Source organism: Hyaena hyaena, unplaced genomic scaffold (genome assembly GCF_003009895.1).
Source record: "Hyaena hyaena isolate Hyena2069 unplaced genomic scaffold, ASM300989v1 scaffold_669, whole genome shotgun sequence".
Classification (NCBI taxonomy): domain Eukaryota; kingdom Metazoa; phylum Chordata; class Mammalia; order Carnivora; family Hyaenidae; genus Hyaena; species Hyaena hyaena.
Genome location: NW_024081304.1, coordinates 1 through 11973, shown reverse-complemented (window position 1 = coordinate 11973; position 11973 = coordinate 1).

Genomic DNA, 11973 nt, shown 5'->3' with positions numbered 1-11973 from the left:
CCTCGAAACAAGGAGTTCAAAGCTGAACATAGTCAAAGGCTCATTTGGAATACTATGAAATGATCTGTTGCTTCCCTTCTTTGTTTTCATTTTGTTTGTTTTTTGGCTGCCTGCTGGCCCGTCCCACTCATTTTCCCTCTCGAGTTACCAGCATTACCACCATTTCTATCTGAGGACCTCTGATAGATGCGTGGGTGGCTGGAACTTCAGGCAGACAGGATGTTCAGGGATTTGAATGTCCACGATGCCCTGGGAAGGGCATGTGTCTTATTTTAGTCCTCAGAAGAACTCACTGGGGTAGGTTCTATTATTAGCATTTCCATTTTACAGGTGAAGAAATGGGGATCCTGAGGATTTATGTAATATGCTGAAGGTCACACAGCATGGGGGGGTTGGGCCGACTCAAACCCAAGTCTGTCTACTCTCCTGGACCTGACGTTTGGGATTTCTCTCCGACCCAAACTCCTAATCTTTATGTTAAATACTAAAACCTGCTCCTTAGAAGACACATAAGTTCTGCTTTAAAGGCATGCTTGCAAACAGAAGTTCTGGAGACCTTGGGGAGTTGGTTTGAAAAGGCTGAAACAAATTTATAGCTGATTACTGACCTCCTTCCGGCTTGGGATACTTGGCCCTTTGGTGGAACGCAGGAATCTGAGCACAACTAGATCAAGTATAGATGCTTCGGTGACTGTACAGGGACAGCTAAGAGAAAGAAAACAGGTTCCAGAGAGACCCTAGCAAGTAGAATCATGAAGTCATCTTTGAACTGACCTCCCCTACTCTGCTCCTTTTACTGACAAAGAAACTGAGGCCGAGAGCATCGTAGCATGGTTAGCAGGTGAGTTAATGGCAGATCTTGGGCCTGACTCTGGGTCTCCTTGGCCCAGAGCTCTGTTTGCTGGAGCATGCTGCCTGACTTTGCCCTGACACACTTCTTCTATCTTGAACAACATCTCTAGTGACAAGAAGTGGTGGCAGGAGACCTGGGAGCTGGGAGTGGGTGCTTCTGTACTTTGTTGAGATGGAAGGCAGACAGAAGTGAGGACTGTTTCTTTGAGCAAACTTTGAGGATTTGGAGCCCAAAGCAGTGGTGCTAATTGCTAGTTGCTGCATTGATACGGCATTACCGATTTGAACCCGTGTAGAAGGAGAAGGTGTAGAAGGTCATCTGTCACAAAGTGGCTGTTTGATGCTGGGGCCTGATATTTAAATATAGTCTGCAGTACAAATAGGGGTGCATATGGACACCTCGGGCAAGTTCCAAATGCCTTTCTGTTACAGAACCTAAGCACTGTTGGCCACAATTATCAACATTTTTCTTCTAATGAGTCTGATTAATCCATACGTACAGTTGAGCATACTCCTTATTAGCAATCCCCATGTGACCACTGCACAGAGGTACTTTGATTCCCCCTGTCGAATGTCATGAGATTTCCAGAGAAAGTTCAATACAGCTCTGCAAACAGAATCAGGAAAGATCAGCTCGCTAAGGTTTGTCCTGGTTGTGTTTGCTTTCTGTTTGCACATATATTCCTCGCACAGCATCTTATGAAGAATCCCCCTACCTTTAAGAAATAGAGGAGCAGGTCTGGGAATGTGGAGGAAGCATTTTGTAAAGGCCTCTTTATCCTGAGTTTTGCATTTACACCTCATTTCTTTTCAGGCTCTGGCTGGTTGGGCCGGTGCTAATTGGTACAGCTGCTTTGACATTTAAATGATTGAGGAGCAGGTGGAGCAGCTGATGGGGGACAAGACCTCTGCGAAAGCCAGAGATGCAGCTGCTGGGGAGGGGGAAGAATTTTCTGGAGCCCAGAGTCTTCTCGAGACTATCAAGGAGCAGCAAAACTCCCTCCCCCATCCCTTGCCAGTCCTTCGTGCTCACAAAGCTACCCAGGTTTTTTCAGCAACCCTTACCACCTTCAGTCACCGAATACCATTGACACAGTAAGCCTGAGTCACAGAAGCCAAGATTTTCACAAAAGTTATTAGAGGACATTTTTTTCCTATCCAAAAGATGGTTTGCTTTAATGGGGCGCCTGGGTGGCTCAGTTGGTTAAGCATCCGACTTCAGTTCAGGTCATGATCTCACGGTTCGTGGGTTCGAGCCCCGCATCGGGCTCTGTGCTGCCAGCTCAGAGCCTAGAGCCTGTTTCAGATTCTGTGTCTCCCTCTCTCTCTGAGCCTCCCCTGCTCGCTCGCTCGCTCGCTCTCTCTCCCTCCCTCTCTCTCTCTCTCAGAAATAAATAAAAACATAAATTTAAAAGAAGAGTCAAACATGAGGAATTGTTTTTAAGAACCGATTGCCCCTAAGATGGTAGCATCATCATGGTTGGTGTGTTCCAGACTGACAGTGAGGGCTGGATGGCCATGTTATTAGCAATGGATCCAAGTTTCAGATGATTCAAAAAGAAGTTCAGGCATAGTCAGCATTGGCCCCCTATTCATTCACACGTGGACATGCTTCCTGAAATGGCGGAGAGTGTAGGAGGCACAGCTAGAGATGTGGGGTGCCCTTGTCTTCGTCATGCGTAGGAACGTCTGCTACGTCAGGGGTATCACTGTTGAGAAAAAGGTATGGAACTGCTGCTCTTAAGACATCAGGATGCATTTTGTGTCTGGTGGGAGGTGGTAGTGAAGATGAAAGCAGAAAAAAAAGACAGTCGAGTTAGAAGTCAGAACCCGAAGGCAGCCCTGCTACTTACTAGCTGTGGCGACCTTGAGCAAGTTGTTAACTTCAATAAGAAATCAGATTAGACTCTTGGTGCTCGAGGTGTGGCCCACAGATCAGCAGAATTTGCATCACCTGGCTGGTTGTTAATGAATGCCAAGAACAAACTGAGGGCTGATGGGGGTGGAGGAGAGGGGAAGGGGGGGTGATGGGCATGGGGGAGGGCACTTGTGGGGATGAGCACTGGGTGTTATATGGAAACCAACTTGACCATAAACTATTTAAGAAAAAAAAATCCTACCTTAATAAAAACGTTAAGAAACAAAAAACAAAATGCAGCCTCTGCCCTAAACCTACCAAATCAAAACGTCCTTTTTAACAAGACCTGCAGATGAGTCCTAGGCATGTTAAAGTTTAAATTGCTGGGTCTTAATCCTGGCTGCATGTTAGAATAATCTTGGGAATTTTTAATATATACTGATGCCTGTGTTCCAGCTCATCCCAATTAAAGTAGAATCTCCCCCAGATGATTCTATTGTGTTTTATTTATTTTTAATAAGTATTTATGTAGTGCTCACTTATGTGGCAGACATTGTTCCAAGTGCTTTACAATTACCGTAAATCACCAGACTAAAAATCTGGGACTTAGACTCTTCCTTGCCACTTTTCTTTCACTTTGAATTCGAGATGACTCCCAAATCGCTCGCCCAGACCTCAGTCCTCAGCTATGAATCTGTAAATACAATTGGCTACTTAGCATTTCTACCTGGGCGACCAACAGGGATTCCAGATTCAACAAGTCTAAAACAGGACTCCCTGTTTATCCCCCTCATAAGATTTGCATCTCTTGTTCAGTGTTTGGATGTATTGTTTTCATTTTCTTTGGGTAAATACCCAGTAGTGGAATTACTGGATCATATGGTATTTCTATTTTTATCTTTTTGGGGAACTTCCATACTGTTTTCCTCAGTGTCTGCACCAATTTACATTCCCACCAACAGCGCAGGAGGGTTCCTTTTTCTCCACATCCTCGCCAACACTTGTTATTTCTTGTGTTGATTTTTAGCCATTCTGACAGGTGTGAGGTGATACCTCCCTGTTTTGATTTACATTTCCCTGATGATGAGCATCTTTCCATGTTGTCTGTTGGCCACTTGTATGTCTTCGTTGGAAAAAAATGTCTCTTCAGGTACTCTGCCCATTTTTAAATTGAATTGTTTGTTGTGTGTGTGTTGAATTGTATAAGTTCTTTATATTGTGGATATTGACCCCTTATTAGATATATCATTTGCAAATATCTTCTCTCATTCACTAGGTTCCCTTTTTTTGTTGTTGATGGTTTCCTTCGCTGTGCAAAAGCTTTTTATTTTGCTGTAGCCCCAATAGTTTATTTTTGGTTTTGTTTCCCTTGCTGGAGGAGACCTATCCAGAAAAAATACTTCCATGGCCAATGCCAAATAAATGACTGCCTGTGTTCTTGTCTAGGAATTGTATGGTTTCAGGTCTCACATTTAGGTTATGACTTTGAATTATTTTTGTGTATGGTGTTAGGAAGTGGTCCAATTTCTGAATCACTATATTATACATGTGAAACTAATATTACACTGTATGTTAAACTAACTGGAATTTGAATAAAAACTAAAAAAAAAAGAAAATGGTTCAATTTCAGTCTTTTACATGTAGCTGTCCAGTTTTCCCAGCACCATTTATTGAAGAGAAATTTCCCCCGTGTATATTCTTGCCTCCTTTGTTATAGGTTAAATGACCATATAAACATGGGTTTATTTCTGGGCTCTTTTCTGTTCATTTGATCTATGTGTCTATTTTTGTGCCAATACCATACTGTTTTGATTGCTATAGCTTTGTAGTATATCTTGAAATTTGGAATTGTGGTATCTTTAGCTTTTCCTTTCTCAAGATTGCTTTGGTTATTTGGGTTTTTTTTGTGGTTCCATACAATTTTTAGGATTATTTGCTCTAGTTTTGTGAAAAATGCTGTTGGTATTTTGATAGAGATTGCATTGAGTCTGTAGATTTCTGTGGGTAGTATGGATATTTTAACAGTATCCTAATCCGTGAGCATTTTTTTGTGTCATCCTCAAGTTCTTTTATCAATATTTTATAGTTTTCAGAGTATAGGTCTTTCACTTCTTTGGTTTTGTTCCTAGGTATTTTTTAGGTGAAGCTGTAAATGGAGTTGTTGAAAATGGACCATTGGATTTAACAGCACAGAACTGGGCTGGAGAGAAGAGTATTGATACAGGAAAAAAGAGTATTTATTGAGTATTGAGAGTATTGAGGCAGGAAAACTCAGAGTCTTAAGAAGAATAAGAATTGCTTAAATTTACCTTGAATGCAGAGTAGGTGAAGGGGATGCTGTATTGGAAATAAGGTTGGAAATGTTGACTGGGATCCAGATGGTAGAATGCTATGGGTGTCAAGCTAAGATATTTTGTAGACCATGTGGGGCACCAAGAGGCATTTGAATGGGGCTAGGGCATGGGGTGGTAGTTGGGAGTAGGTGGGAGTGTGGCATGATCAGACCTCCATTTTGGAAGATGTATCTGGAGGCAGACCATGAGAGCTTATCTTTTCTTCTGAAGAGGGAAAGGCAGTAAAAACTTCCCCTCCATTGGGACAGGTAATAAAGAGTTGAAATAAAAATTCTGTTCAAATGCTCAACAAAACAGGTGGGGTCTTATCCTTTTACTGTTCTGCAGAGCTTCGGTAGGCATAGCCGTAGTCTTAGATGAGAGCTGGGTAGCACCATCCTGGCTCTTAATAATTTTTAAGCAACAATTGAGAGGGTCAGGCAGACAAGTGTCTTTTCTTTCTAGGCCTAGATCTTATGGGGAGAACCGAGACACTAAGATCCTGAGGATAGTTAGGTATTTTAACACTGAAGTCCTTATTTTAACTTTCCTTAGTTTTTCTGCATTTTGGTCACATATTTCAGGTCCTTAAACTCAGGATAGTTATTGCAGCCAATTACAATAGCAATTTTCCCCAAGACACTGACTTTATTTTGCAAATGGCGCATTTATAATTACATTATTTTTATGTATCACCATAAGTACCAAGAGTCATCTAATATGTCACTGACAAGAGCTAAGTTGTAGAGAATTTCAAATAAATTGGTGAAAAAGTTAAATGACTTTTTATTATTATTGTTCTTTTACAACCAAAGTAGCTGTCACCTGTGATTGAAAATCACATCTGATTGGCTAGTATTAGCATTAGGGTTTGAAGTGAAGGAATTGGGAAAAAAGAAATGTAATACATGTTTTGTAATAATTTTTTCCAATCACTTTTCTGCATTATCCTTTGATCGTGGAATAGGCTGTAGTTTTCTGCGCTGGGAATGTTTTGGTCTTCTGTATTCCAAGCAGAGACCTCTCTCTTCTGTTTCTGATTCATGTCCTTCATGACACTTCCAGATATCATCACTGAACATTAAATTAATGCCATTTGGGGACCATGCTTAAAACACAGAGCTTTGGTTGGAGGAATGGGACAGGATGGATGAATTTCCTATTAGTGTTCAGAAGCGAGAGTTTTCCTGTAATCTATAAGGAATGACAGTAGGGTCATGAGATTGATTTTTGACTTTGAAGCTTGGGAAACTGTATATGTTGCATGTAAGGATACTTCCATTCCTCAAAAGCTGGAGAGAGGCAAACTTTCTTTGGGATCTGTTTTTAAAGCCAGTTTATGAACCAAACAAGAGAACCAGGTCATTACTTTGGAGTCACAGGTGGTGGTTGTTTTAACTAAAATAGTGTCACTTAGCGTTTCACCCCTGGCTCCCTCCCCACCTCTCCCCCACAGGCCCCAACAGATCTGGTTCCAAATAACTTATGACTACTTGTAAAATCTTAAACCCATCCTCACAGGATGAAGATGTGCAGTCATTGAGGAGATTGGAAGGTTGGGCAGAAGGTCCTGAAGGCAGTTTCCCAGGAGATAGTCCCATATTTTAGATCCTCTCTGGAGAGTGGAAGGCCTCCCAAGAGCTCATGTCGATGGTTAAGTTCTGATGCCACCTACCTTTGGGATTTAAACAATGTAATAACTTTATTGCTTTTTCCTTCCTATTACAAAAGTAGTCTCTGTTCATTGTGCACGGTTTAAAACATCACAAAGAAGAAAAGACAATCTGTTATTAATCATTCATATCCAGAGATAGTCCCTGCTAACATTTTGGTGGTTATTTCCCCGGACATTTTTATAGACACAACACACACACATATTCATCCATTGTTAAGTCCTATCAATTTTACCTCCAAAATTTATTTTTATTTCTTATTTCTACTTCCACTGTTAGAACCATGATCCAAACATTTCCTTCTCTCACTTGGACAACTGGGATCCCTGCCTCCATCGTTGCCCTTATCCAAACCATATTCCCTCCTGTAGCCACTGTGGCCTTTTTGAAACACAATGAAATCACCCCTCTCCCTTCCTCCTTAAAGCTCCCCTTAAATCTTCCTATTGTTTTTAGGATAAAGGACACATGTCTATGGCCAACGTGGACCTCATGGTTTGCCTACTCTCTTTAGCCTTATCTCATAATGGTCTCCCTACTATTCCCCAGGCTCTAGCTACTTTGACCCTTCTGTCATTTCCTCAACCTATTTTTCACTTCAGAGCCTTCACGGTAGCTGTTTCCTAGAACATTCTTTAATTGCTGCTTCCTCAGAGGGGTCCTCCTTGACTACTTCATTTCAGTTAAGCCCTCCTCATTTTCCCTGTGGCTGGGTGTGACTCGTACCTGCCCTACTTGCCTTGGTCTGGCAGGAGTTTTTCCACATCAGGAACAAAGGGAGAGTGCTGTTGGAACTGAGAAACCCAAAATTTGCTCTTAAGGGCCTGCCTTGCTCTCACACCTTTCTAGTCTATGTTTTCTCTGAGCCCTCGCTTCCTCCAGGATTCAGTCCTTGAGGGTCCCTCTTCCCATTCCAAACCATGTTAAGCCCTTTTTATAAAAGTATATTTCTGTTGTTGTTGTTCTAACCTTCAGTGCATTTTAAAATTACCGTTTTAATGTCTGGCTTCTGCACTTGCTCAAATGCCATGAGGCCAGGGGTGGTGTTCATGTTATGTACCACTGTGACCCTAGTGCCCAGTATAAGTGATTCATAGAATTCCATGAATGGGATTCAGCCCTTCCATGATTTGAGTAAGTTATCCTATGTGTTTGACCTCTGCTTTTTCTGAGTGGGAATTTGAGATCCAGAGAGCAAGAGCCATGGCTTCTAACTCTTTGCCCCCCCCCCCCCAACTTTGCTGGGCACGGAACGGGCATAAATCAAGCAGAGTTTGTGGTGGCTGAGATCATCATGCACAGCAATATTCCTACAACACACAATGGCCAAACAGCTTTAATAGGGCTCAAACCAGCAGATGTGAATATCTGTGGCCTGATCTGACTGGCAGAATGCTTTTTAATGGACCATATCAAACCATGGCCAAAGCCAGGCTCAGTCAGCTCAAGAGGAGGTTAAGTAGGTATAGTTAAGTCAGCCAGCATGGTTTGGGGCCCTTGGTTCTTTCTCGTCTCTGCCCAGGAAAGCCCCAGTGATAGCCAAGAGCAGTTGGAGACTTGTTGGAAAGCTCCTAGGTAGCTGGGAGCAGAGGCCATAGAAGAAAGTTGCCTCCTTAACACCATAGTGCAGGAGAGACCTGGGGATCAGGGGCCATCTGCCCAGGTTGTGGCTGTAGGCACTGCCTGGCCATGTGGCCAGTGGCCAAAAAGAGTGCAGGTGGTAGAGCTCCAAACAGAATGCCCTCTGGGTCCACGAACATATCTCGCCTCTGCTATCACAGGAGCAGATGCTGGTGCAGAATAGATCCTAATGTAAATGAACCCAGGGGCTGTGACGCAAGGCTGCTTGTACCGCTCTTAATTTCCCATGTGCCATGTGGAACCACAAATAATTTTACTGTTGAAAAGAGCCAAGTGAGACTTTCACTTAGGAATTTTTCCTTCTCCCCACTGGAAACAAGTAACTTGAGTAGTAAGTGTGTCCTTCGTTAGGATGGCCATAATCTAATTTATTGGTCAATGTATAATACTTTTGAAAGTGGAAGAAGACAGTTAGTAATTATGCTGTACAGAAACCTACCATGAGACTCTCCCAGGCAGTCTGGGGTGTGTATGGGCCCTCCCCTTGACCATCATCTTAGGTAAGCTGTAAAGCTCTCTTAAACTCAGGTATCAGGCAATGTGGAATGTTTTAGATGGATGATAAACTGCAGGTCTAAAGAGAGTGTGAGCAGGGCTGGTAGAACCATGAAACCAATTGATGAAGAGCACCTGCTGTGTGGGTAGGGCTGTTTGGTCTCCATCAATCACTTCACACACACACACACACACACACACACGTGCACGCACAAGTAGGGTGACTGGTGGCAGCCTCATCTTCTAATGTGATAAGGGTAGCTTACAATCACTGAGCACTTGCTCTATGCTAGGCATTGTGCTGGGCACTTCCCATGCCTCAGGTCATACTGCGTATTTGTTTATATTTATGTCTCACTCGTGGAAAGCTTCTGTATTCAGTAACTGCTTATGTATTTACTATCTTATTTGATCCTCACAATAATACAGGGATGTAGGCATTACTATTCCGGTTTCTAGATGAGAAACCAAGACTCAGAGAGGTCCAAGAGCTTGTAGCTAACTGCTAGAACTGGAGATTAATTCCAAGTCTATTCAACTCCAATTGTACATGTTGTGACACTACATCTGATGAATGTATTAATTTAGCAGATATTTGCAGGTTAGTACTATGTGCTAAATGCCGTGCTAGGTGCTAGGAATCCAAACATGTATTGGGCAGTGGTCTCAAGCTGTGAGAAAAGACAGAAACAATCTCTGCCTCTAAGAGCTTGCACTTTAGTGGGGGAGACAGGCACACAAACACATAATTTGAGTACTATAGGCTAGATACCAGATTCTATTATTATAGCAAGTTATGAAATATGAAATACATAAGTGTATTATGTGATATATTAATATTATATTTATATATTTCATATTTCTATTTATAAATAAGTATGTGGGGATTACAAAGTACTGTGGGAACAGAACAGGGGAAAAGTAGGGAAGGTTTCACAGAGAAGGCAAAAGTCCTTAAGTACCAGACTGAGCTGAGACTTAATCCAGTAGGTGATAGAGGGCCATCAAAAGGTTTTCATCATGAGACTGACAAATTTATTGTACATTTTGAAAGGACCATTGACTCTGCACAGAGAATGAATTGTGAGGCAGGAGGTGGGGAAGTGGGAGAAGCAGGCCCAAGTGAGAGACAGAAATCTCAGTTACAAACTCTGGATTTTATTCTAAGTACAGTGGAAAGCCATTGAAGAGGATCATTCATTCATTCAGTCTGGGGTGGGGGAGCAGAGAGAGAGAGAGGGAGGGAGGGAGGGAGGAAGGAAGGAACAGAGAGAGAGAGAGAGAGAGAGAGAGAGGGAGGGAGAGAGAGAGAGAATCCCAAGCAGGCTCCATGCTGCCAGGGCAGAGCCTAATGTGGGGCTCAAACCCATGAACTGTGAGATCATGACTTGAGCCAAACAGGCACCCCAGCCATTGGAGAGTTTTAGGCAGGGAGGTAATATCTGATTTGCATGTTAAATATTCTAGTGTTCTTAACACACACACACACAAACACACACGCATGCAAAGGGATACAAGGAAACTTTTGGAGGTGATGGGGGATATGCTTATTGCCTTGATCGTGGTGATGGTTTCATGGGTGTATGCATGTGCCCAACTCATCAAAGTGTATACAGTAAATATAAGCAATTTTTTGGGATATCCGTTTTATATCCCTTAAGCTGTTTTAAAAAAGAAGATTTGCAAAACAAAGAAGAGGGCACCTAGCTGACTTAGTCGGTGGAGCATTGAACTCTTGATCTCGGGGTCATGAGTTCAAGCCCCACGCTGAGTGTGGAGCCTATTTAGAAAAAGAAAAAGAGTACAAAACAAAGAAGAGTTACAGAGTAAACGATGTAACTCATAACCTCCCCTCACTGCAGAAATTATCCTTAATATTGTGGTATGTTTATATAATATGAACACACAGATATGCACAGCTAAATATTTATAAAAGTTGGGATAATATGCTTGTGATTTTGATAATATTCATTATTAAAATTTAGCTCAATTCAATTTGTTTTAATGTATTTTTAAATTTAAATTTAATTTAAATTTATTTTTATTGAAGTGTAATATAGTGTTAGATTAGTTTCAGGTGCACAATATAGTGATTCAACAAGTCTATACATTTCTCAGTGCTCATCCCAATACATGTACTCTTAATCCTCTTTATCTAGTTCACCCACACCCCCACCTCCCCTCTGGCAACCACCAGTTTGTTCTTTATATTTAAGAGTCTGGTTTTTTAAATTGATCTCTTCTTTTTTCTTTGGTTCTTAAAAGTTTACATATGAGTTAAGTCCTGTTGTATTTGTCTTTCTCTGACATATTTCACTTAGCATTATACCCTCTAGATCCATCCATGTTGTTGCACATGGCGGATCTCATGTTCATTGCAGCAGTATTTGCGATAACCAACATATGGAAGGAGCCCAGGGCTCCGTGGATAGGTGAGTGAATAAAGAAGAGGTGGCATATATCTACAAGGGAATATTACTCAGCCATAAAAAGAATGAGATTTTGCCATTTGCAACAATGTGGATGGACTAGAGGCTTTTATGCTAAGTTAACTTAATATTTTAAGTGCCAACTATGATGAGTACTAAGAGTAGAAAAATGTGGAAGACCCACCTCCTCATCTCCAGGATCTTGCATTCTAGTGGAAGAGATGGATATGATTACAACAAAGCATATGACAATATTTGAAGTGCCATTTTTTTTTGGTGGAATAAAACAAGTGCTATGAAAACTTGGGATAAAAAGATCCTTTGGGCTGTTCTGTGGAAAATGGACTGGGAAGGGTAGGCTGGGAATAGGTAGAAGTGGAGAGATTAATGAAGAAGATTATTGTCTCAGTCCAGATAGTATGTCTTAGACTAGGCTAGTGGCTCAGGCTAGGTTAGTGACAGTGGAGCTGGTAGAAATGAATGGATCTGAGAAACATTTAGGCAACAGAATTGATGAGAATTGGTAGTTGACTGGTTGTGGGGTTTATTTTTTTTTTTTATTTTTTTTTTTACAAATAGTTTATTGTCAAATTAGTTTCTACATAACACTCAGTGCTCATCCCCAAAGTGCCCTCCTTCATGCCCATCCCCCCCTCCCCCCCACATCCATCAGTCCTCAGTTTTTGTCAGCA